We start from the raw sequence: 26,603 nt of genomic DNA, 5'->3' as shown, positions 1-26,603 counted from the left end.
TAATGATAAAAAACTGAAGGCGATGACTGGAGAGACCTTATATTATTGCATCACACTGGATTTCAGAGCGCGTCATAAAGCTCTGTGCTTGACGTGAGCTGGGGAAAAGTTGAGTTTACACCTGGTGCAGGCAGCTCAGTAAAGAGTGAACAGGGGAGGAGGAGGATTATGGACAATAACGACAAATCCGATGGGAACAGCAACCAACCATCAGGACCAGGAGATCGATCAAGGTCAAGCACTGGTGGCAACGCCCCTTGTGATTCCAACACCTCTCCAGATGGAACCTGCCCATTTCCAGGGGCAACACCGGCCTCTGGTGGTTAGTACATCTAATCTCTTACCTGTTTGACGGTCAGAATTAACATAAAGTTAACGGTCTTCTCCACGATCACAACTCTTAGGGCTACAGTACAGAGTTGTGCACTGAGACATGAATGGTTCTGAGCAGGAAGTGTCGCGTTAGCCAAGACGATTTATAAAAGAACATTAGTATTTTACCAAAGCCTTATTCGTTGATCACATTTTAATAGACTATTCTTCCTTGATTCGTTTCAATCGCTTGTTTAAAGAGTGACAATTAAGTATTCATATTATTTCAATGACCTTGGGTTGCAAACACTTCATAAAAAATGACTCCATAATCTCATTGATTTTGGACAAAAATCTCAGCAGCCACAATATTCAATCTGAAGACATTTCCATTTGAACCATTCAGCAGTATAGGTGAATCATAAGTCAAAGAACATTCCAATCCATCATAATCTTTATAAAACAAGTATAAACTTATATTCAAACTTTGGGAATATGTTATTGTCATATGTGTCGTGGCTGACAGCATACATAGATAGCAGGAATAATTATTTAGATCTATAACTAGCTAAAATAAGCAAACTGCTGGTTCACACTGTTTTTAGATGGATTATACTCTAAAACATTTTGACATTGCACTTGATACCTCCCACTCCATGACAGTATTATACTGTTATTCCAAAATGGCATAGTTACAAATGTTGTGCTCCTTGTACTACCAATACTCTCCTGCATGCAGAAATGTTGTGACTGTTACAACTTGTGTTTTCTTATAACTATGATTCAATAATAGAAGCAATACTTAAAAGTTACATTATGGAAACAGGCCATTGAACCCAACCAGTCCATGTCAGCCTTTATCCTCTGCAAGCAATTAATTCTGATCGTATTCACCCATCCTAAACCCAGTTCCCTTCAAACTTTTTCCATTCATCCACCCATCCAATATGATCTTGAAAGTTGATGCAGTGCCTGTCCGAACCACTAACAGTCGAATTGCATATCCCTACAACTCTCTGTATAAAGAAAATAAATAGTGAAAACTATTACATAAACTTGGAATTGTATTCTATCCAACTGTGATTCATGCATTACCTATACAATCAAGCCATGCTCTGCACTCATAGATCAAGGAAATGAGGATCCAGAGGATGACAGCATTGTACATATTCCAGCACAGTAAAGAAAGTGAAAGAGCAAGGACGCAAGGTCACCTTGCAGCATTACCCTCGCACTATTTTAAAAAAAAACATCTTATCTTGAAATCGTAACCTGTTTTCCAGTATCGGAGGAAAAGAGACAGAATTCATGATGAAAAACGTGTTTTTACTCTACAGCCTTCAGTAGAACAGGTAAATGATGTTTTTACCTGAAAAAATGTTTAACAAGTAACTTCTTACTACTGATTATCTTATTGTTAAACTGTGAACAGCATGAAAAGTACCACTGGAATTAAGATTTCCCATGGGATGAACTTCTGAGAGGAGTGGCATAAAATGACAATGGCACAAGAAGGTTGTCCCAATAATCCAACCAAGGTTGTGGATCAAAGGATTTAACCAAGATTTGACTAGTGATAGTAAAATGGTGAATGGCAGAATGATGCCATCAGTAAATTGATACCTGCTCCTCTCAGTTAAATGAGCCCAGCCTAATGTGCATATTGTGATTTAAAGATATTATGTCTCCACACAACTGATTGAAATCACTGCACAACATTGGAAACATTTTGAGTTCCCAAAAACAGCTGTGGTATTCTGTGTCTCCTGTGATTTATATTGGTGGGAAGAGGGTGCAGTTAACTCTTGACCCATGTAGTTGACGTGTCTGTCTTCTCATGTTTTCCAGGTTCAGTGATGATCAACCTTTTGTGAGATGGGCCTGTGGATAATTTGCAAATAAGTTGTTGCCCTATAAGGTTTCTGTACCACCAGCCATGTTATACCCATTAAATGATGGCATTCCACAGTAACAAACCTTGGTGTTGGTCCACTTATTTTAGTCATTGTCTTTCTTGTTCTCTTCAAACATCAACTTTCAAGAAACCCTGTGATGGATTAATGTAAACGTATAAAAATGATTCCTCCCCGAGGGGAAAAAAGCCAAGTTTATGCAATCTTTCCTCACAACTTAACCATTTACGCCTTAGTATAATTCTTCAGAATCTACACTATACTCTGTCCAAAGATAGTCCAGCTTTCCTGAGGTTCGTTGCCTAAAATTGAAAACAGTGCACCATATTGGCTATGATCATGATGGCTCTGTACAACTGAAGCATCAGACTCTTCACTTTTGAATTCCAACCCTCTTGAGGTAAAGGCCAACTTTCTATTAATCTGTTTGATTAACTTTTGTACCTATGTACCAGTTTTATTGACTTGTGTGCCTCCGTATCAATCCTTTTATTCCTCTCTCATAACCAAGAAAATATTTTGATTTGTTATTCTGAGAACGAAAGTCGATGACCTCATACTTCTTTAAGTGATTAAACTGACGACAAGAGGTTGAGACTTGATCTAATTGAGGTGTTTAAAATGATAGAGGAATTCAAAAGGCAAGATACAGATACTCTACTGGTGGGGAAGCCAGACAATTATGGCCTGTTGAGTGAAATCAGAACATATTTTTTGACAAGGAATCCTGGAAATCATAAATTCTTCACCCAAGAGTCTGTCAACTGAATTTTCTAAGACTGAGATTGACAGATTTTTGTTAGGTGAGTGTATCAAAGGACCTTGAGCAAAGGCAGAATAATGGAATTGAGGTAGAGAGCAACCATGGTCTAACTGATTGTTGGAACTGGCTAGTGGGCTCCATAGCCGACTCCTTATATCCCAAAAAACTATCAAAATAAACATAATGTCTGATCATGCTGACATTCTCCTTTTAAGAACTTGTGCATATCTTTTTCTCATGAAAAAGAGGTGTAGAACCAGGCAGCATTGTCCAATACAAATTTCCCAAGACTGTTGAATGAGGTTTTAGACCCTTTCCAAGGTTCTGATCTCAAGTGGTAAATTATCTTAATCACAGAAGTCTAAATAAAAAAAATATTAAGAATGAAATAATTTGCACTTACGGTACACCTTTCAGGTTCTCAGGGTGTCCTGAAGCACTTTATAGCCAATGGTGTGTTGTCACTTGTTTTGTAAACAAAGTATTTACAACAATATTCCATAAAAAGCAATGAGATGAATGACCAGTTAATCTGCTTCAATTATGTTAAATTTTGATTGCAACATCAGAGAAACTTACTGCTTTGCTTGAAAAAGAAGTACCATGGGATCTTCAAAGACCATTTGAATAGACAGGACCCCAGTTTAACACCCATCTGAAAGATTGTGGGCAGAATTTTCCGTGCCTACTGGGAGCGGGTGTGATAGGTGGCATGCACTGGTAATATGGCACAATTGGTTTAAAGACAGCGGGAAGGCAGGTTGCGATCGTCCGCTCCGCCCGCCAACAGCGGGCTGCGTTTTCCACCAATGGTCATCATGGAACTCATTGTAATATATCAGCATATCATTAAAAGGCCGTCCCGCCAAGGTCTTGGACCCCCGCCGTTTCGTCCGTCCACGTTGGCGGGAAAACACGTCAACATGTTTCACGACAGCACCCAGGCAACGTGCACTTGGCAGCCTTCGCTTTGGGGGAACTGAAGGTGAGCGAACTATCGTTCTGCAGATCTTGCCAGGGTGGCCTGTTGCTTTGCAGGCTACAGAGGTGCTGGGGGGGGCTGGAGTGAAGTGCTGCCCTGCCTCGGAGGCAACTGTTGTCGGGTTGGGTGTCCAGGAACAACTGATATCCAGCCTCGGAGGCAACAGTTGTTGGTTGGGGTGTCCAGGAGCAATTGCTGTCCAGCCTCAGAGGTGACTTGTCGGTGGGTGAGTTGTCCGGTGGCAACTACTGCCCAGCTTCGGAGGCGACTGTTGTCGGGGGTTGGGGGGGTGGGGGGCGTGTGGGAGGTGGCTGCGGCAGGGGTGGGGGGCAGCTGCTGGCCTGGCGTTGGATCCTACACACAAGAAACTGAGATGGGGGGCAGGGTAGGCAAGGGAAGTGGCCGTGCAGTAGGGACACTGTATAAACTGACCGTTCCTCTGCAGCTGAGACAGATCAGATGCAGCCACGGTGGTATGATTGAGGTCGGGCTCCTAAATTGCCTGCCCACGCAAGAAACACAGAGGCACCAAAGTGCCACCAAACGCTCCAGACCCAACCCCCCCTGCCCCCCCACCACGGTCCCCCGGCACAGACCACGAGTCTGCGACCACTTTATCGGACCGCGGAGCAGTCGGGCTGCACACATTGTACAATCTCCTCGCCAACGCTGGCCATGTGGCAGTCACTGCTGGAGGCACTCACAGCCCCTTGCAATCTCAGCATCCTGGTTAGGAGCAGTGTCCCCCATGGCACAGGCTGACAGGGCAGCTGTGCAGCACACTCATCTGTGGCCATCCAAGCGGTAACCAGGAAGCATTAAGGGGCCGTCACACAGGGCCAGGAAAGGTACTAAGTACACCCATGCTAACCACGTTTCTCTCTCTTTCATGCTGCAGGAGGATCATATCAGGAGAATGGAGCCTGAACCGCCTAGCTGTATGCCTGATGGCCTACAGAGAGTGGAGAAGACGGAGGAGAGAGTGACTGAGGCTGCTGGCCGCGCAAAGGCAGGAGCAGCAACCTGAGGAAGAAGGGGCTGCTGGAGCTGCCACACACTGCACAGGAATGATAGTGAGTTGTGGCTGGTCAGCGCCTAGTGACACCTAAAGTCTATAAACGCCGCCTATTATTCCTGCAGATGACCAAGAAGCACAGTCGCTGCCGACTGCGCATGTCTAGGGACCTGGTCGCTCACATCTGCCACTTACTGCAGGATTTGGCGCCAAGGGGACATGGAGGGCACCCACTGCCAGTAGCTGAGAAAGTGACCACGGCACTCAATTTCTATGCCAGCGTCTCCTTTCAGGGCTCCACAGGTGACCTCTGTGGGATATCACAAGCCCCCACCCACAAATACATCCAAGAGGTTACGGAGGCCATCTTCTCGAGGCACACAACTTTGTGCATTTTGCCCGGGACCGTGACAGCCAGGATGCAAGGGCCATTGGATTCTCCCTGATCTTGGGATTCCCACAGGTGCAGGGTGCGATTGACTGCACCCATGTGGTGTTCAGGTCTCCATCATGACACACGGTGGACTTCATCAACCACAAGGGCTTCCACTACTGAATGTACGGCTGGTATGCGACCACCAGAAACACATCCTGCAAGTATGTGCATGATTTCCAGGGAGTGTACACGACACCTATATCCTCAGTCAATCACAGATCCCTGGAGTCTTCAAGGGTCCACAGAAGCTGCAGGAGTGGCTTCTCAGGGATGTGGGCTACCCGCAGAGGCTGTGGCTGATGACACCCGTGTGGCGGCCTCAGACTGCAGCAGAGCGACTGTATAATGAGGCTCACGCTGCAGCTCGCAGCTTGGTGGAGCAGACCACCGGGATGCTGAAGATGAGGTTCTGGTACCTGGACTGGTCTGGTGGAGCCCTGCAATACAGTTCGCAGAGGGTGTCATGCACCATCACCGTCTGCTTTATAACCTGGCGCTGCAATGGGGAGACGAGCTGGCTGAGGAGGAGATAGAGGAGCTGCATGTCTCCTCCGATGAGGAGGATGCCGACGGGGATGAGGCTGATGAGGTCCTTGGAGGTGATGATGGTGGGGATGAGACCCTTGCACTGGCTAGGCAAGGCAGGCACACTCGGAAGGCCCCCATAGCTGCCAGATTTGTGCAGGATGATGACGACATGCAGTGAGGTGTCCCCGTAGATCCTCACATTGCAGTTGTGAACATTTGACTCCAATCTGGCTTATGGCAGCACGCATACCCTATGTGAAAATGCCCCTGTCATGGAGATGCAGCAGAGGTCCTAACAGTCACTTGATCGTAGGACATGCTCCTTGTTCTCGATGATGACATGCAGTGAGGACACTCCACATAGCCTCTGAGAATGCCTGACTCCTGTCTGGGAGAGGGCAGCTTGCTTGCGCTCCGTAGTCAGGGTCATATCATAGAGATGCAGCCATGAAATTTTAGAAGTTCTGATGCTTTGTCCGTCTTCAGCATGTGAGCCCTTCAGGAGCTGGAGCACAGCATCAGTGGTCACAGATGCTGAAGAGATGGAGGACAGCCCCTCCATAAAGGTACTGATAGCACACTGAGGGATTAAGAGAACTCTGTGGTACTTGCCCACTACGTTCTGGCGGCAATGACAAGCACAGCCGAGGTGCAGGCTTCAGTAATATTTCCAGGGAATTTGAGGCTGGACCATCACTATGATCTGAAGGCTGCACAGAGCACAGGGAAGAGGCCCTGGACTGAGTCACCTACCTTTATCTTGTGCAGAAAAGTTTCACATCTGAGTGACAAGAACACTGCTCATCAGAACTAGGAGCTATAGGGAGGGAGACATTCTTGGGAGTTTATTGACAATAGTGAACACTATGTACAAGTGATTAACATCCATGCCCAGGCTGTGCAACTAATTCTCCTTAACGTTCCTAACCCTGCCGCTATGTCTTGTTGCTCCCTAGACATCCACGGTGGAGATGGAGGCAGCCTGCTGACTGCAACGCCCTGTCTGTGATGGCTTTAGCGGGCATCCTCTGGAGGGCAGAGACTTCGAGGGCCCCGGCCTGCCTTCGGGTTCCTGCTGTGTGGCAGTGGCACCCTCCTTGGCCTGTGAAGCTGGAGTTACTGAGATCACAGAAAGAGGGGATTCGGATTGGCCAGACACTCTTGGAGCCACCTGGATTATTGTGCCATGAGTGTGCACCTGCTGATCCTCCTCACTATGGGTGCCCGGGGGCCCCAGGCTGACTCCTTGAGGAGAAGGGGTAGCTGGAGTGAGATCGAGCTGCCCGGCACCCCTCTCACAAAAAGACTGTTGGAGGCCAACTATGGCATCATTGATGGAATTGAGCCTGTGCAGCAGTGCAGGAGCGAAGTCCTGGACCAAGGTCTCCATGGTGGCCACCATTCCACGAGTGTTGACTTTGGTGTATTTGCATGCCGCGCTATCACCTCAACCTGAAATTGGACAGACTTCTCCATTATGCCTTGCAATCTGAGGAGTGCAGCGGACATTCCTTCGTTATGTTCCCAAGCTTGCCTTTGTAGCTCCAGCAACTGTGACATGACCAAGTCCAGAGGCTCATCATCTGACTTGGACTCAGCTGGGACCTGGGAAGTCCCTGCCGCCACCTGCTGTGGATCAGGCAGTGCAATGTGCTCACCAGATTGTGATCCCGGGGCTACCCTAAAGCTAGGTCCCACCGAGGTGTGTGTCTCTGCGCTGGTGGAGGGTGTGAGTGAGCACTGTGACGGGACTTCAGGGAGGATGTCTCCAGATTCCTCTCTAGACTTTTCTTCGGGGCTGGTTTGGAGGCCCTGGGTCATGGAATCTGTTGGCTGTTTGGCAGATGTGCCTCCGAAAGCAAGGGGAGATAATTAGTGCATGGCAGTGGCCTGTGAAACAGGAAACATCACTCACGGAATGGTTGTCTGATGGATGTTGCACTGCTGGATCCTCACTTGGTAGAGCAGAGCCGACCTCACTGTCAGCACATGACTGGCCCAGATCGTGGCCGGCCAGCTGGATGGCTGTTTTCAAAGTGCGTAAGGACCTTGATTTCAGGCATTCAGCCACCGGTCTGTGACCTCTCTCTCTTGTTGTGTGCCGGTTTGTCCTGAATGAACAGAAATGGAGAAAGAGTAAGCAAGACGCCTGCCAGGCCAGATGATAAGTATGCCTGGCCTGTGTGGGTGGTGATTGGTTCCATGGATGGGATGAGGATAATGACAGTGTGTGTGAGAGAGTGAATGGTGATGTCCCTTGAACTGGAAGTGAGTGAGGACCTTGTGGACGTGTGATGGGCTTGTGAGTGAGTTGAGAGGAGAGTGACTTATGCTGGCAGAATGGAGGAGATCATTCATCGTCTTGCGGCACTGGAGGGCGTTAGCGCTGACCACCGCTGCCACCGCCTCCCAAGCTGGATTGGTCATGTTGCCCATCCTGTGGCCAGAGTAGGGGTACAGGACATCCCGGTGGGCCTCCATGGCATCCAGCAGTCACTCGAGAGACCAGCCATTGAAGCGGGGAGGGGCTGTATTTCTTTTTCCCTTACTGGCCATGTCTTCCGTGCAGCATTGGTGAGCTGGAAGCAATGAGCACTGCGCTTGTGGGTGGACTTTAAACATGGTACCTGGCGTGATGCAGCAGCAGGGTAATAGCCGGCAGGTGAATGAGAGCCCACCTGCCATGGAAACGGCGTGTTTCCTGGGAGTGCATAAATAATGAAGTGGGTTTGGGACGGTACGGCGTGAAAGCCCACCATTGCAGCCTGCAGGCAAATGTTGTTTTACCCGCCCGCTACCGCACTTAGTGTAAAATTCCACCCTGTATTCCTAACAATTCAGCTCTCCCTCAGAACTGCTCTGGCCTCAATCAGTAGAGCTTGATTCCTTTATTTTCTAATATAGAGACAAGAGTTTAACTACTGAGCTAAGATGGTACTTGTAGTTACAAACTCTATTTTGATCACTCATCCTCTAGAAAAACTTCATTTATATATTTAGGAGATAATACTAGAGAAAAGTGAACAGAGGATTGGAAGGGATGGATAGCACCAGAGTAGGAAACAGTAATGTATTAGCTGGGGTCAGAGTAGGAGGGAATGTAATGCATGTAGTTTGTGATGTGTGATAAATAAGATTGGTGAATAGGCCATGTGGAAATATGATGTTGTGATGATAACAGAGACCTGGCTCAAAGAAGGACAGGACTGGCGATTAAATATTTATGGATTCAAGGTGTTCAGGAAAGACCGGGAAGGAAAGAAGGGAAGAGAGGTGGTAATATTGCTTAAGGAGAACATTGAAGGGAAGAGAGAGGGGATGTCGAGGAGGAGTTTAGTCTATTTGGCTAGAGCTAAGGAACAATAAAGGCACAACATTGCTCGGTGTAATCTATAGGCCACCAACTAGTGGGAAAGATGCGGAGGAACAAATTTGCAAGGAAATTACAGAGAGGCGCAAGGATTATAGAGTTTTATAATGGGGGACTTAAATTATCCTAATATAGACTTATATAGACAAATAATGGTGTAAAGGGTAGAGAGGGGCAAGAATTCCCAGAGCACATTAAGGAGAATTTTCTACATCAGTATGTTCCCAGTCAAATGAGAAAGGAAGCATTGCTGGACCTGGTTCATGTGAATAAGGTGGACCAAGTGAATCAAGTGTCAATTGGGGAACATTTAGGGGATCATGGTATGATACTTAGCTGGGGAAAAAGCCAACTTCAGTGGGGTGAGAACAAATCTGACCCAGATAAATTGAAATCAAGGGGAGAATTTGCCCCCCGTCGAGGGGTGGGGTTGTGCGGGGTTGGGTGGGAGTGGGCGTGAACCCAATTGGCGCTTCGATCGGGTCTGCACTGCCATTTTATGTGGGTGGGCGAATTAAGGCCAACCCAGCGTGACGTGCGCCCGGAAGCGCTGAGCGCTCCCTGTGCGGGTGGCGGGATGGGGTGGGGTGGGGAGGGTGGTGCGGTCCCTGAATCGGGGCCTGCACTCTTTCGCACATGCACTGGGACATGTCAAGGAACATTAATGAAAAAATGTATTTAATTTACAAACCCTTCATGAAACCTCTTCCCGCCCACGGATGAGGTTCCATGAAAAATGTGAAGATCGCCTGGGCTCTTCGCCTGCTCCCCCCGCCAACCTTAAGGTTGGACGGGCAGCTCAGTTCATTACTTTAATTGACATTTAAATGGCCTTACTAGGCCTTTGACAGTTCGGCAGGTGCGCGGCCACGTGGTGATGTTGGGAAGCATGCCCGACGTCACCCCGTGTCATTTTACGCCTCGGCGAGCTCACCGAGCTGAAAATTCTGGCCCAAGGATTAGCAGGAAAAACTAACTGCCTTTACAGAATAGTTAGTTCGGGTTAGTTCGGAAGCAGAAAAAGGGTGCATATGACAGATTCCAGGTGAACAATTCAGTTGAGAATCAGGCATAATATAGAAGGTTTAGAGGGAAATTTAAAAAGCAAATACGAGAAGTAAAGGAGATAGCTGAAGAGATAGTGGAGGCATTAGTGGTGATCTTTCAGGAATCACTCGAGTCAGGGACGGTCCCAGAGGACTGGAAAATCGCTAATGTAACCCCACTGTTTAAGAAGGGAGTGAGGCAAAAGACGGGAAATTACAGGCCAATTAGTCTGACATCGGTCGTTGGTAAGATCTTAGAGTCCATTATTAAGGATGAGATTTCAGAATACTTGGAAATGCATGGTAAAATCGGGCAAAGTCAGCACGGTTTCATCAAGGGGAGGTCATGCCTGACAAATCTGTTAGAATTCTTTGGAGATAATGAGACAAAGGAGAGCCAATGGATGTTATCTACTTGGACTTCCAGAAGGCCTTTGACAAGGTGCTGCACAAGAGACTGCTCAGTAAGGTAAGAGCCCATGGTGTTAGAGGCAAGGTACTAGCATGGATAGAAGATTGGCTGTCTGGCAGGAGGCAGAGAGTGGGGATAAGGGGGTCCTTCTCAGGATGGTGGCTGGTGACTAGTGGAGTTCCACAGGGGTCAATGTTGGGACCACAACTTTTCACTTTATACATTAATGATCTAGATGAAGGAACTGACGGCATCCTGGCTAAGTTTGCAGATGATACAAAGATAGGTGGAGAGACAGGTAGTATTGAGGAGGTGGGGAGGCTGCAGAAGAATTGGACAGGTTAGGAGAATGGGCAAAGAAGTGGTAGAAGGAATACAATGTGGGGAAGTGTGAGGTCATGCACTTTGTAGGAAGAATAGAGGCATAGACTATTTTCTAAATGGGGAGAGAATTCAGAAATCTGGAGTGCAAAGGGACTTGGGAGTCCTAGTCCAGGATTCCCTTAAGGTTAACTTGCAGATTGAGTCGATAGTTAGGAAGGCTAATGCAATGTTGGTGTTTATTTCGAGAGGACTAGAATATAAAAGCAGGGATGTGCTGCTGAGACTTTATAAGGCTCTGGTCAGACCACATTTAGAATATTGTGAGCAATTTTGGGCCCTGTATCTCAGGAAGGATGTGCTGGCCCTGGAGAGGGTCCAGAAGAGGTTCACGAGAATGATCCCAGGAATGAAAGGCTTAACATAGGAAGAACGTTTGAGGACTCTGGATCTATACTCGATGGAGTTTAGAAGGATGAGGGGGATCTGATTGAAACTTACAGAATACTGAAAGGCCTGGATAGAGTGGACGTGGGGAAGATGTTTCCATTAGTAGGAGAGACTAGGACCCGAGGGCACAGCCTCAGAGTAAAGGGAAGACCTTTTAGAACAGAGATGAGGAGAAACTTCTTTAGCCAGAGAGTGGTGAATCTATGGAATTCATTGCCACAGAAGGCTGTGGAGGCCAGGTTATTGAGTGTATTTAACACCAAGATTGATAGGTTCTTGATTGGTAAGGGGATCAAAGGTTATGGGGAGAAAGCAGGAGAATGGGGGTGAGAAACTTATCAGCCATGATTGAATGGTGGAGCAGACTCGATGGGCCAAATGGCCTAATTTCTGCTTTTATGTCTTATGGTCTTATGGTCAAAGAGAGAATATACTTGCAGCTAACTTTGAAGGGAATCCAAAAGTCTTCTATAGGCATATAAATAGTAAAAAGGTGGTAAAAAGAGGAGTGGGGCCAATTATGGACCTAAAAGTGGGTTTACATATGAGGGAAGGGGTCATAGCTGTGGTGCTAAATGACTACTTTACTTCTGTCTTTACCAAGGAAAATGCTGCCCAGCTCATGCTGGAAGAGACACTGGGTTTACAACTCATAAGGTGGAGGTACTAGATAGGTTGACTGTATTTAAAGTTGATAAGACACTATATACTTGCATTGAAGGCAGTACAGCAAAGTTTCACTACGTTGGTCACTGGCATGAAATGTTATTCTGCAATGAGAAGCTGAGTAAATTGGGCCTATGTCCTCTGGAGTTTAGAAGAATAAGGAGATCTCATTGAAACATATAAGATTCTGAGGGGGCTTGACAGGGTAGACATTGAGACACTGTTTCTGCTGGCTGTGAACACAGGGACACATTCTCAGGATAAGAAGTCAATCATTTTAGGTCTGAGTTGAGGAGAAATTTCTTCACTCATGTGGTTGTGACTCTTTGGAATTCTCTACCCCAGAGAGAATCTATAGGCCTATATTTAAAGCTGAGATGGACAGATATTTGATCTATCAAAGAATCAAGGAATATAGGAAGCGGGCAGGAAAGTGGAGTTGAAGCCCAGGATCAACCATGATTGTATTGAATGGCAGAGCAGGCTTGACAGGCCGTACGGTCCACTCCTTCCTCCTATCTCTTGTGTTTTTGTGTTTCTGACCAGATCAGATGCATCCAAGGATACTGAGAGAAGTGAGGGTGGAACTGATGGAGACATTGGCTATAATTCTCCAATCCTTCTTAGATATAGGGTAGTGCTGGAGAATTGCAAATGTCATATCCTTGTTCAAAAAGGGTGTAAGAGTAAGCCAGGCAATGCAAGCCAATGAGTTTTATCTCTGTGGTGGGAAATCTTTTGGAAACAATGAATTGGGAGAAAATTAATAGTCACTTGGGCAAATGTGGGTTAATTGAGGAAAGCCAGCAGAGATTTGGTAAGGACAATTATGTCTAACCAACTTGCTTGAGTTTTTTGATGAGGCAACAGAGAGGGAAGATAAGAGTAATAGCATTGATGTAGTATACATGGACTTCCAAAAGGCATTTGATAAAGTGACCCACAACAAACAAACTTGTGAGCAAGGTTACAGCTCATGGAATAAAAGGGACAGCAGCAACATGGATTGGATGAGTGACAGGAAAAAGCGTTGTGGTGGATGGTTGTTCTTCAGACTGGAGGAAGATTTAAAGTGGTATTCCTCGGGGATTGGTGGGAGGGTCTCTGCACTTCCTAGTATGTATTAACAACCTAAACTTTAGTGTACAGTGCACAAGTTCAAAATTTGCAGATGACACAAAACTTGGAGGTATTGTGAACTGTGAAGAAAGTAGTGTTAAACTTTAAAAGCACTTAGACAGGTTGATGGAGTGGGCAGACAAGTAGCAGATGAAATTTAATGCAGAGAAGTGTGAATTGTTTCATTTTGGTAGGAAGAACAAGGAGTGACAACATTAAAAAAAGGGTATAATTCTACAGAGGTGGAGGAGCAGAGAGACTGGGGGTGGGTGGGGGTGGTGGAATATGCACACAAATCATTGAAGTTGGTAGGGCAGGTTAAGAGAGTGATAAATAAACCATACGAGACCCTGGGCTTTATAAAGAGGGGCATTGAGTACAGCAGCAGGGAAGTTATGACGAACCTGCATGAAACACTGGTTCAGCTTTAACTGGAGTATTGCATTTAGTTCTGGACACAACAGTTTAGGAAGGATGTGAAGGCATTAGAGAGGTGCAGAAAAGATTCACAAGATTGGTTCTGGGGATGAGGTACTTCAATTATGTGGAAAGATTGAAGAAGATGAGACTGTTTTCCTTGGTTTGAGAGAAGGTTTAGAGGAGATTTGACAGAGGTTTTCAAAATCATGAAAGGTCTGGACAGAATAGATAGAGAGGAACTGTTCCCATTGGTGGAAAGATTGAGAACCAACATGCACAAACTTAAGGCGATTGGCAAAAGTAGCAGTGGTAACAATGAGGATTTTTTTTAATGTAGTGAGTGGTTGGGCTCTAGAATGCACTGCCTCCATGGATTTCAAAAGTGAATCAGATAATTATCTGAAAAGGAAAACAGAATTGCAGGTCTATGGGGAAAAGGTGGCAAAGTGATATTAGGTAAACTACTCTTGCAGAGAGCCAGCATAGACATTGTGGATCGAATGGCCTCCTTCTGTGTTGTAATAGTTATTTTAGCACATAAATAATAAAAGGGTGTTGAAAGAAAGAATAGGGTCGATTAGGGGACGTGCACGTGGAGGCAGGAGAAATAGCAGAGGTATTAAACGAATACTTTGCATCTGTCTTTCTAGAGGAAGAAGATGCTACCCAGGCCGAGGTGAAAGAGAGGTAACTGGTACACTAGAAGAATTTACAATTGAGAAGGAAGAGGCTTTAGAAAGGCTAAAATTGATAAGATATCACGAGTGGATGACATGCACCCAAGGGTACTGGAAATGAGAATGGAAATTGCAGAGGCACTAGTGATAATTTTTCAGTCTTCCTTAGATACAGTGGTGGTGCCAGAGGACTGGAGAATTGCAAATGTTACAAAACAAAAACAGAATTACCTGGAAAAACTCAGCAGGTCTGGCAGCATCGGCGGAGAAGAAAAGAGTTGACATTTCGAGTCCTCATGACCCTTCTGCTGAACTCTTTTCTTCTCTGCCGATGCTGCCAGACCTGCTGAGTTTTTCCAGGTAATTCTGCTTTTGTTTTGAATTTCCAGCATCCGCAGTTTTTTGTTTTTATATCTGCAAATGTTACACTCTTGTTCAAAAAAAGGAGCAAGGATAAAGCCGGCAACTATGGACCAGATAGTTTGACTTCAGTGTTAGAGAAACTTCTGGAAACTATAGGTGGAATCGTCTGAATTGCACTAAGTGCGGTAGCGGGCATGAAAGATGATGTTTTTCCCACTGGCTGCAATGGGTTTTAGCGTGGTATCACCCGCTTCCCAGCACGTCACTCCCTGCCTCATTAATAATGCATGCACGGTAAACATGCCGGATTGCTGGCGGGTGAGCTCAGATTTGCCCTTCACGTCGTGCCCTCAGAGTTTCCTCACTCCGGCACCATATTTAAAGTGCACCAGAGCGCAGCCTGTCTACAGACCAGGGCTGCTTCAGGCGACAGATGGCCCCGAAAGCAAAGAAGACGGCAGCCCCCAAATTTAGTGACGCCTCACTAGAACACCTTTTGGACGCAGTTGAGGCCCACCGCAATGCTCTCTACCACCCTCTGGCCGCAGGAGATCCACCAGAGTCACCAACCCAGCCTGGAGGGGTAGTGGCAGCGTTGGTTAGCGCCACCAGAGCACAGAGGAGGTCGGCCATGCAATGGAGGAAGAGGATGAATGATCTCATCCATTCTGCCAGGGTAAGTCAACAACCTCATCACTCTCAACTCACACACTCACAAACCCATCACACATCCACAGGGATCTCACACCTCAAGGGACTACACCAATAACTCTCACAGACACTCGCATCTCCATCCTCTGGAGCTTGGAGCTTTCATCCTCATCCCGTCCATGACTCCGCTCACCGCAGCAACATTCCACGCATTCTTATAATTTTCTGTGGCATGCATCCTGCTCACACTCTCTCCATCTGTTTGCATGTAGGAGAAGCTGGCTCACAAGACTGGGAAGAGGTCCCAAACTGGGGTGGAGTGGCCAATATTAGACCCCTCACATGCTTTGAGAAGTGTGTCAATGTGCTGCAGTTGAGGACGTGGACTGTGCCTGCAGCAACAGTGAGGCTGTAGGTGAACACCCACATGCACCAGATCATCCCTCTCTCAATGCAACTCTGAGTGCTTTCTTCTGTTTTTGACTCTGCTGCCATGCACTAATTATCTTTACTTTGGTTCATAGGGAGCTTTGCCGAGCAACCAATGCTCTCAACTAGCTAGTTGTTCAGCTCTACCCAGGTCCTCACCTCCAGCCAAGAGGACACCTCCTCCTCCTGAAGATCTGGAAATAAGTAGCCTGAAAGCCCCATCACAGCACTTACCCACAGCCCCACCAATGCAAAAACACAGACCACAGTGGGACCTAGATGTAGAGCAGGCTCGGGTTCACAATCTGGTCATCACCGCAAGGACCTGTGTCCACAGCAGGAAGAGGCAGGTTCAGCCAAGCTCCCCAGCATTCAGAAGACTTTTGGGGAAGAGGCATTTATCAGGTTGGAGTCAGATGACGAGCCTCTGGATTTGGCCTTCCAACTCATCGTGGAGAGTCATCAGGAGGTTGGGGAATGTCTCGCAGAGGTAATGGAAGCCCTCAACAGAGTGGCACGCGAGTCGGAGGAGTGTGTTCGCCTGCTCTCTGATGAAGTGATGCATGCATGGAGGTCTCCAAAGGATGGCAGATGCCATGGAGACCTTGGTCCAGCAGAATGTGGAAATGCGCGCAGACCGGTACCCCATTGTGCTAGTCATAGGTGAATTCCTACAGTGGCAACATGAGAGGGAAACGGGGCACCTCGATGTCCCTCCAGTTGGTTCTTCCCCTTTAGGAGTCAGGCAGGTCCAGTCAGGCACTCAAAGGGAGGAGGAGCAGCAGCTGGACTCCCCTGGGTCATCCACCTAGGAATCTCACAGGCTGTCCTCTCCCTCTGAGTCCCCTTTGCCTGTGAGCCCCTCAACCTCATCCTCTGTCACTGCAGAGGAAGCAGCTGGCCCACAGGAGGATAGCCAACGCAAGCCGGGGCCTTCAAGGCCTCGGCTCTCCAGAAGATGCATGTCAAAGTCATCAGAGGCAACAGAGCTAACCATTGCATAGGCTGTCTCCAACCCTTCTGTGGATGTCAGGGCAGCACCGAGTAGAAGTGATAAGCCGAGAAAAGTTAAGAAATTTTGATCAGTGGTTGAACACATTTTGCCATTTTAAAATCTGAAAATATATTCAGTTTCACTGAACAATGTGCAATCTTATCTTTCAGCTTTACTTACAGGCTTCGCGAGTGCTCCCCCTGCATCCTCCCCCACTAGCAGTTCAGCCAGACCACGAGTGATTCTAGACCCGCCATCATTGCATGAATCAGTATTTATTGAGCTTATGAGCACAGCAACTCACGCAGTTGAGTTCAGCTTTAACGATACCATGTATGCCCAAATAGATGGTGTTGCCATGCTCTTGCCATGCCTCTTTTAGGTCCAGCTCTCACAAGCATCTTTGTTGGGTTCCATGAGAAATGTGTCTTTGATGAAATGACACCTAACCTCCTACCCCTTGCATATTTCCAATATGTGGATGATTAATTTAATGATTAAATCCGTAGCAGCATAACTTAATGGGCTCCATCCTGTGCTCAAATTCACCTTTGAAATGGAGCAGTCAAATGGACTCCCTTTCCTTGATGTACTAGTTGAGAAATCTGCTGGCGGGTTCTCTACCATGATCTACCCCAAGCCTACCTTCTCTGGCCAATACATGCGTTGGGATTCTTACAGTTCCACGGGCTATAAGATTGGCCTTATCGGTAACCTCATAAATAGGGCCCAAGCTGTTTGCTTATCATGCAAGCTTGATGCTGAAGTAGGGCACATCAAAGGCATCCTGCAGGATAATGGCTACCCTGATCAGATCATTTTGCACTGCATATAGTGCAACCTCATGAATGGGCTTAAGGCCATCACTTTGGGCCCTGAAAAGTGCCCAGTCAGAGTACCCTGGAAGGGCCAGGTATCTCAAAATCAGTCACCATTAACTGGTGCATTCTTTATGGCAGTGCCTCGACCAATCAGAGTCCACTTGCCAACCAATCAGCACTCTCTTCTCATACAGTATAAAGTTGTTGCTTCCCCTGACACTGGTATTCTTGCGATTATCCTGATGAGTGCAAAACAAAAAGCTTCAACAAAATGTCTTTTTTCAGCGATACTCAAGTAACAATTTGAAGTTGAACATCAAAATTGGAAGAGGGTTAATTTAGATGAGATGAGAGGGGATCTAGCCAGGGTAAACCAAGAAAACTTGTAACAGAACAATGTGTGACCTTTAAGGAGCAAACGCTTCAGGTATACGAAGATGAGACATAGGAGAATCCGAACCAGAGGATTTGTTGAAATAAAAAAAGGAGGGTGTACAATGCACATCAGGTGAATTCTTCAAGCAAAAACCAGGTCAAATACAGTAGGTTGAGAGGGGAAGTGAAGAGGAAAATAAGACTGGTAAAGAGAGAATATGAGAATAGAATGGCAGTCAACATATAAAAGAGCCCAAAATCTTCCACCAGCAAGTAAAAAGTAGCATGTAATAAGAAGTAGAGTGGGTCTTATCATGGACATATGCTTAGAGGTACAGAATAAGGCTGGAATAACAAATAAGTACTTTGTATCAATATTTGCTAAGGAAGAGGAGACTGACAAAATATCCGTAGAATTGGAGTTGATAAAGATAATGGATGGGTTGAAAATTGAGTGGCCATGCATAGAATAGATAGGTTGCCAGATGGCGTACATTCCAATTGCTAAAGGAAGTGAGGGTGGAGATAATGGAAGGGCTTGCCATTACCATTCAATTTTTCCGCAACAGCAGGATAATTGCCAGAGGTTTGTAGAATGGCAAATGTGACACACTTATTCAAGAAAGAATTTAAAAAAAAATATTCATTCATGGGATGCAGGTGTTAATGGTAAGACCAGCGTTTATTGCCCAACACTAATTGCCCTTGAGAAGATAATGGTGAGCTGTCTTCTTGAACTGCTGCGGGGAAACCCACAGTCCTGTTTGGAAGGGAATTCCAGTGAAGGAATTATATTATTTCAAGTCAGGATGGTGAATGGCTTGGAGAGGAACATGATGGTGGTGGCGTTCCCATGCATCTGCTGCCCTTGTCCTTCTAGGTGGTAGAGATTGTAGGTTGGAAGGTACTGGTGAAGGATCCTTGGTGAGTTGCTGCAGTGCATCTTGTAGATGGTACACAGTGCTGCCACTGTGCATCAGTGGTGGAAGGTGTAAATGTTGAAGGTGGTGCATGGGGTGCTAGTCAAGTAGGCTGCTTAGCTTTTAATGGTGTCTGGCTTCTTGAGTGTTATTGGAGCTGTACTCACCCAGGCAAGTGGAGAATATTCCATCACACCCCTGACTTGTGCTTTGTAGATGGTGGACAGGCTGTGGGGAGTCAGGAGGTGAGTTATTCGCCACAGAATTCCCAGCCCCTGACCTGCTCTTGTAGCTACAGTATTTATATGGCTGGTCCAATTCATTTCTGGCCAATGGTAACCCCAGAATTTTGATTGTTGTGGTGCAGAAGGATGTTTTTTGCCCATTGTCTCTGCACCTGGAAACTTTGAAATTGTGCCCTGTACACCAAGGTCTAGGTCATTAGTATATATCAGGAAAAGCAAGGGCCCCAACACTGACCCCTGGGGAACTCTACTACAAACCTTCCACCAGCATTAACGACTCTTCTCTGCTTAATGTCACTCGGCCAATTCTGCATCCATGTTGCTACTGTCCCTCTTATTCCATGAGCTAACTTTGCTGATAGGTCTGTTGTACAGGACTGTTTCAAATGCCTTTTGGAAGCCCATGTACATCATATCAACAACATTTCCCTCATCAGCTTGCTCTGTTATCTCTTCAAAAAACTCCAAGTTAAACATGATTTTCCCTTAAGAAATACATGCTAGCCTTGCTTGATTACCCTGTATTTATTCATGTCATTCAACAATGGCACAAGTGATACTTCCCACTTTTGAGCCAAAGCTTCAATATTGTCCCGGTCTGGCTGCATATTGACGTGAACTGCTTCAGTATCTGAGGAGTCACGAATGTTGCTGAATATTGTGCAATCATCAGTGAGCATTCTCACTTCTGACCTATGATGGAGGGAAGATCTTGATGAAGCAGCTGAAAAATGGTTGGGCCTAGGACACTACCCTGGGGAACTCCTGCAGTGATGTCCTGGGACTGAAATGATTGATCTCCAGTAACTACAACCATCTCCCTTACTGCTAGGTACAAATGCAGCCTTGGTATAAGGGCAGTCACTCTCACCTTGCTTCTTGAGTTTAGTTATTTTGTCCATGTTTAGATCAAGGCTATAATGAAGCCAAACAGCCTCCTTCTGTGTAGTGAATGACTCTTTGACTCCATGGAAAGATTAGTGAATTTAGCATAATGCATATCTCCATGTGAATAACAGAGCCTGAAAGTCCCAGTATCTCATCACAACACAAACAGTGACTACCCTTTGGATTATGTAGATTTCCAGCATTCAAAGAATGTAATAAAATGCCATACAATAACATCACTACTGAGGCATAGGTTAACAACAATAAATTACATTTATATAGCTCTCTGAATGTAGTTAAACGTCCCAAGGTGCTTCCCAGGAGTGCAATGAGACAAATTGTGCCAAAAACATGACCAAACTAATCGGAGGAAGCAGAGATGGGGAGACAAAGAGATTGAGTGGCCCTGGTAGAACCCAAACTGATGTGAGTGAGCAGATTGTTGCTCAATGCTGCTTCATAGTACTTGATAATACCTTCCATCACTTTGCTGCTGAAAACTAGAAGTTCTAGGATGTAAGGACTTTCCTGGTGACTAGTGGGTAAGGTTTCAGAAACAACAATCAGGGAAAAAAGTCAGCAGGCGCTTGGAGAAGATTTGAGTTAATTAAGCATAGCCAGCCAAATTTTTAAAAGGCAGATCTTGCTTGACTAATTGATTTCTTTGAGCAAGTAACTAAGAAGATTGATGAAAGGAGCGCACTGTATGTTGTCCAGATGGAATTATATAAAATGTTTGAAAAAGTATCACATAAAAGGCTAGTTAACAAAATTGTGATTCATGGAATAGGAAGGTCAGTTTCAACCAGGATAGAATGCTGGCTTAAGGATGGAATGCAGAGTCATGCTAAAAGTGGTATTCCCCAAGTTTCCGTGCTAGGACCACTGGTCTTTTGAAATATATAAATGGTTTTAATATTGGAATGCAGAGTAAAATTTCAAAATTTGGCAATGCTACCACACTTGGAGGTATGCAAACAGTGAGGATGATTCTAATCAACTGCAACAGGACATGGATAGGCTAGCAGAATAGACAGAGAAGTGTCAGATAGAATTTAGTGCACAGAAGTGTGAGGTGACACATTTTGGCAGAACAAATTGGCAAAGGCAACATATAACTAATTGCATAGTTCTAAAGATTGTGCACGGATAGAAGGACTTGGGGTGCACGTGCATGGATCTTTGAAAGTGGCAGCTCATAGTTAGAATGTAGTTAACAAAACATATGCAATCTTGGGGGCTTCATAAATAGAGACATTGAGCACAAAACCAGGGGAGCTATGCTGAACTTTTACAAAGCTTTGGTTAGACCACAGATAGAGCATTGCATCCAGGTCACCACATATTAGGAAGGATGTGAGGGTCCTAAAGAGGATGTATCAGAATGGTTCTAGAGACTGGGGATTTTAGTTACAAGGTTAGGTTGGAGAAGCTGGGACTGTTCTCTTTGAACCAAAGGAGATTGAGAGGAAATTTGATAAATGTGTGCAAGATTATAATAGGTTTGCATGAGGTAGACAAGGAAAAGTTATTTCCATTAGCTGCTGTACAAGGACTAGGGGACATGGATTTAAGGTTTTGGGCAAGAGAGGCAGGAGGATTCTGAGGGAACACTTTCTAATGCAGCGTGTGGTGATGACCTAGAACTTGCTAACCATGAGTGTGGTCAAAGCAGAGATGATCACCGATTTCAAAAGGAAATACACTTGCAGGATAGAGCAGGGGAATGTAATTGACTGGTTTGCTCCTCAAAGAGCTGACATAGGCTTGATGGGCCAAATGGCCTCCTGTGTGGTGCCTGGCTCTTTTACCGTATGAAAAGATAAGTGATTTTAGCATGATGCATCTCCCCATGTGAATAACAGCCTGAAAGTCCCAGTATCTCGCCACAACACAAACAGTAACTATCCTTCAGATCATGTAGATTTCCAGCATTCAGAGAATGTAGTAAAATGCCATACATTAAATCACTACTGAGGCAGAGGTTAACAACAATAAATTACATTTATATAGCCCTCTGAATGTAGCTAAACATCCCCAGGTGCTTCCCAAGATTGCAGACAAATTGAGCCAAAAATGTGCCCAAACTTATAGGGGAAGCAGAGATGGAGAGACAAAGAGATTTGGGGATTAAATTCCAGATTTCAGAATCTAGACAGCTGAAAGCACAGCCATCAATGGTGAAATAAAGGAATTAAGAATGCTCATTTCATGGTTAAATTTTCACAGTTCTGCAAAATTTTAAGGATTTTTTTTTTCATCTTGAGGAAAGGACTTGTTTATGGTTTGGCTATATTTAGGAACTAGGGTAACCCTAACTCTTGCAAAGTCTCCTCACACCAAGGCCATATACTATTTGAAGAAGTGACACATTTGTTACATTTTTAGCAACAACAACAAAGTGTGTCAGGGTGATTAGAAGAGTGAATTCTATTCTAACTTGTGGTTATTCAAAAATTTTATCCTACACCTCAGAATCTAGAGCTAGTTCAAAACGCCCAGTCATACAAGCATGCCCTCCACAGACTGATTGACAGAAATCAAATTCAAACATATCTACTTCCATAAAGATGTCAGAGAATAGCAGACAAAATTTTAGACTGTAAAGCAGCAAATAAATGCTACCAATTGAGCCAACGCTGCTTCATCAGATGTATTTATACTTGGTTTCTCATTGTGCTGGAAACATACTGATTACAAAAATCCCCTTGTATACATTTCAGGAATTATTTTCCCTTTACTCCATTACTATCCTGGGATATATTAGGATAGTTGAGGTCTCTCATTATCGCTACTCTATTATTCATGCATCTTTTTTGTAATTCGTCTCCAACTTTGTTCCTCTATCTGTCTTTCCCATTATTTGGTTGTCTATAATAAACACTCATTAGTGTAATTACTCCTCTGTTTTCCTAAATTCGATCCAAACGGACTCTGACTTTGACCTCTCTATTACATCATGTTTCTCCAGTGCTGCATAGTCTCTTTAATCAATACTGCCACCCTTTCCTTTTTTTCCTTTCTCTATCTTTCCTGAATACTTTGTAGCCAGGAATATTAAGTTCACAATCCTTCCCTTTTTTGAACCAGGTCTCTGTAATTACCACTATATTGTAGACTCATGTGATAACTTGCCTGCAGCTCACCAACCTTATTTAGCGCGTTTTGTGCTTTTTCATACATGCACTCCAAACCTATTTTAGACTCTTGCCCCTTTTTGGCCCCTCCTGTTTCTGAAAATGGGCACAGAAGTAGGAGGGAAGGGAAATGAATGCACAAATCATCCGAGGTTAATAAACATAATCTCATCTATGTTAGCACAGATTTCAAGTTTCTTCCATTCCTCTAAGAATGTATCAAGTTTCCACTCAGAAGATTCCCCCTGATGCCTTATCTGATCTTTTTATGTGGGAAATTGTATGAGCAGGCCAATGTACTGTTAATTTATGGTGTGTGGGTTACTGCTTCATAAAGCTTACTACATCTGTCCATTGTGTCAAACTCCTGGAACAACCCACTACACCACTGCATTAATACACTGGACCAAACCCCTCCATGAATGACTGGATTGTCATACAATGTACTGTTAATTTATGGTGCGTGGGTTACTGCTTCATAAAGCTTACTACATCTGTCCATTGTGCCAAGCTCCTGGAGCAACCCCCTACATCACTGCATTAATCACTGGACCAATCCCCTCCGTGAATGACTGGATTGTCAAACTTACATATTTAAAGATGTGAAGTACCCCCTTATAAGTTTAGACATAATAAATACTGTGGCTACAAGAGAAGGTCAGAGGCTAGGAATCGTGCGACGAATAACTCGCCTCCTGACTCCCCAAAGCCTGTCCACCATCAGCAAGGCACAAGTCAGGAGTGTGATGGAATACTCCCCACTTGCCTGGATGAATGTAGCTCCTGCAACACTGAAGAAGCTTGACACCGTCCAGGCCAAAGCAGTTCGCTTGATTGGCACCACACCCACAAACATTCACTCCCTCCACCACAGATGCACAGTAACAGCAGTGTGTACCATCTACAAGATGCACTGCAGAAATTTACCAAGGCTCCTTAGACAGCACCTTCCAAACCCACAACCATTACCACCTAGAAGGACAAGGGCAGCAGATAGATGGGACCATCACCACCTGGAAATTTCCCTCCAAGTCACTCACCATCCTGACTTGGAAATATATCACCGTTCCTTCACTGTCACTGGGTCAACATCCTGGAACTCCCTTCCAAACAGCACTGTGGATGTATCTACACACCTAGACTGCAGCAGTTCAAGAAGGCAGCTCACCACCACCTTCTCAAGGGCAACGAGGGATGGGCAATAAATGCTGGCCCAGCCAGGGATGCCCACATCCCATGAATGAATTAAAAAAATGTTTTGAAATGAGAGGAATGCTAAGCACATCTGAGAAGCATGTAACAATCAAGATTTCCAATAGTTAGATTTATCGATGTGGACATTTTGAAATTAGTATTTTTATTCTCTGTTCAATGGAAACTCTAACAGCACAAACAATACAACTCAGCATCAATGAGTTCCTGGTGTTCACTTCTCTTGATTTTTGCAGGTGCCGTATGCCTTTATCGTAGTGGAGCAGCTGCCGGTGAGTTAACACAGATATTGATAGCTATAAGATCTAGAGCAGACAAGGACTTGAACCAAAAGACTTTTGGACTATATTTTTAAATTGCTATGTCTACCAAACTTAATGCTCTTTAAGAATGGAGGGAGAGAGAAAGAGTAAACTATAGGCCAATTAGCCCTGACATTAGAAGTAGGAAAATGCTTCAACGTACTCATAGAGATGTGGTAACAAGGCATTTGGAAAATCAATATGATTAAGCAGAGTTAACTCAGAATTAAGACAGGGAAAGCATGTTTGACGTATCTGTAGCACATTTGATGTTGTAAATAGCATGATAGATAATAGAGAACTAGTGAATGTAGTGTATTTGGATTTTCAAAATGCATTCTGTAGGGTGTCACAGAAAAAGACATACCATTAAATTAGGGAACATGGGATTGGGGATGTGTATTAGCATGGATTCAGTTTCGGTTTATGGACAGAAAGCAAAACAGGCTAACAATAGGCTTTTTTCAAGTTGTCAGGGTGCTTCAAGCATCAGTGCTTGAGTCTTAGCTGTTTACAGTCTGTATCAATGACTTAGATGAGGGGACAGAGTGTAATGTCTCCAAGTTTGCAGCTGGTGCAAAGTCAGATCAGAATATAAGTTGTGAGTTGGAAGCAAAAAGGATGCAAAAGAATTTAGATTGGCTAAATGAGTGGGCAAGAATGTGGTGGATGGCATATAATGTGGAGAAATCTGTATTTTGGCAGGAAAAACAGCAAAACAGAATATCTTTTAGATGGTGAGAGCTGAGTAAATATTGGCGTGCAGAGGGATTTGGGGGTCCTTTTTAAAGAAATGACAGAAAGTTAACATGCAGATACAGCAAGTGATTAGGTGGGCAAATAGTATGTTGACCTTTATTGCAAAGGAATTTGAGTATAAGGATAAAAAATCTCAGTCCAATAAAACTGGACTTTGATGAGATTCCTGGAGAACTGTGTTGAGTTTTGATTTCCTTACCTTAGAAAGGATATATTTGCCTTAAAGGGAGTCCAATGAAAGTTCATCAGACTGGCTCCTTGCATAAGAGGGTTGTCCTCTGGGGAGAGATTGAGCAAAATAAGACTGTATACCCTAGAATTTAGAAGAGTAAGAGGTGATATAATTAAAACATATAAAATATATATTAAAGGAGCTTGACAGGGTAGATACTGAGAAGCTATGTCCCATGGCCAGAGTCTCAGAATAAGGGGTTGGTCATTTAGGACAGAGATGAGGAAATTTCTTCTTGGAATTCTCCACCCAGAGCGCTTTGGGTGCTGGGTTGTTCACTGTATTTAAGTCAGAGGTAGATAGAATTGCATCACTAAGGGTATTCAAGGAAATGGGAATAGTGTGGGAAAGTGAAGTTAAGAAAGAAGATCAGCTGTGGTCTTATTGAATGGCGGAACAGGCTCAAAGGGCTAGACAGTCTAATCATGTTCCTTTTTGTTATGTTCTTATGTAACAACTGGCTACCAACAAATTTCTATTTCTGGAAGTAGCTCATGTAACAGTTGATATAACGGAATAATTGTGTTTTGATGATATTTAATAATTAGTTTGTTCTTTTATATGTGTTTTGAGTGAGTGCTTACATTTCTGTTTAATATTATCAATTGCTTATAAACACATATATATATATATATATATATTATCCTCCATAGATGAAGAAAACTATTTGGCTGACGATCTAGCATGGAATTTTGCAGGACAAAGAACAGGTCACAATTTGAGAAGAAGAAGTGGTAAATTATCATTTGGGAAAGGCTTACATTGAAGTATATTGGAAATGTTTTTGAAAAATTAGTTCTTCTTTGAGGACACCAGTTCTGCAGGGCACTATGGTACAGAATGGT

The 26,603-nt window shown here is 44.6% G+C and overlaps 1 long non-coding RNA gene across 1 annotated transcript; it reads left to right on the top strand.

The window, feature by feature from the left end:
• Window positions 1–209: 209 nt before the first annotated feature.
• LOC121275882 lies at window positions 210–2,255 on the top strand. The gene is made up of 3 exons (XR_005942586.1): window positions 210–322; window positions 1,596–1,664; window positions 2,161–2,255. It is a non-coding gene; the product is annotated as an uncharacterized LOC121275882 (long non-coding RNA).
• Window positions 2,256–26,603: the final 24,348 nt, after the last annotated feature.

This window comes from Carcharodon carcharias, chromosome 3, assembly GCF_017639515.1.
Source record: "Carcharodon carcharias isolate sCarCar2 chromosome 3, sCarCar2.pri, whole genome shotgun sequence".
Lineage (NCBI taxonomy): Eukaryota > Metazoa > Chordata > Chondrichthyes > Lamniformes > Lamnidae > Carcharodon > Carcharodon carcharias.
This window is presented reverse-complemented; position numbering and strand designations above follow the sequence as displayed.